Source organism: Ctenopharyngodon idella, chromosome 15, assembly GCF_019924925.1.
Source record: "Ctenopharyngodon idella isolate HZGC_01 chromosome 15, HZGC01, whole genome shotgun sequence".
NCBI lineage: Eukaryota > Metazoa > Chordata > Actinopteri > Cypriniformes > Xenocyprididae > Ctenopharyngodon > Ctenopharyngodon idella.
This window is the reverse complement of record NC_067234.1, coordinates 18107977-18109288: the sequence shown is the minus strand read 5'-3', so window position 1 is coordinate 18109288 and position 1312 is coordinate 18107977.

Below are 1312 nucleotides of genomic sequence, written 5' to 3'. Positions count from 1 at the left end.
ACCTCATATCAGTCTGCGTAAGACCTTCGTTCATCTTCAGAACACATATTAAGATATTTGATAAAATCCGATGGCTTCAGTGAGGCCTGCATTGCCAGCAACAACACTCCCTTTTCAATGCCCAGAAAGGTACTAAAAACATATTTAAAACAGTTCATGTGACTACAGTGCTTCAACCTTAATATTATAAAGCAACGAGAATACTTTTTGTGTGCCAAAAAATAGCAAAAATAGCAACTTTATTTCCAACAATATCTAGTGATGGGCGATTTCAAAACACTGCTTCATGAAGCTTTAATACGAATCTTTGTTTCGAATCACTAGATATTGAAGTTTGCCCTACAAGCTACTAAAATATGTCTTTAGCAGCTTTCTGAGCATTGAAAAAGGGAGTGTTATTGCTGGTGATTGGAAACATTTGGGATATTGTAAGTACTTAACTGAACAAAAATAAACTACTGGCCTAGTGGTTTTGGATAATTTACTGCAAAATTCTTACATATTGCACCTTTATAACTCTGTAAACAGAATTACATCCATTGAAGTTCCTCGTAATCAAATCATTAGGAGCAAAACGAAATGAACTGCATTAAAAACATCAGTAAAGCATATTCACCAGCTACTCTAAATATTTAAGGGTGATGCTCGATAAAGTTCATTTCAAATAACACAAAATAAATTTCTAAAACAATAAATTAAGAAATGGCAGGGCACACATTTCTTGTTTTACCCTGTCTAGACGGTGTATAGGAGCATCTCCTATAGTGACAATACATATAGGCTATTAGAACAAACACACACACAAAAAAACTAATATTCATATACAAAGGCTACACAAACAAATGTTAGACTAACTTACTCTATTTAAGTATAAATAGATTTTTTGAGATTTCTTTCTCCTTTTCAATATTGTTTTTGTTCTGTGACCTGCACACCTAAGGGTTTGCCATTATTATTTTATCAAGATTTGTATTCAATATTATCATTTAATTATGAGAACAAAGTAGGCTTTGTTTATTTTTGGTTTAATTTATAGTGTTTTATATTCATACAAATGAACACTTTTTGGTGATTGAAGCTGTAGTTAATGTTTGTTCAAAAATACAAAAGGAAAGTGAAAGTAAACAAACTAGGAGCCAAAGGTGTTTTATTAAATAAAGGGTTTGCTTTTAAATGAAATGAAACACAGCTAACATTGGTTTACATTTCGGTGACTTGCACCTATTAATGTGAATTTAATACAATAAAACATATCAAAATTGTGCATTTATTGTTAGTGGTGGTAAATGAAGAATAATAATTATATATGTTC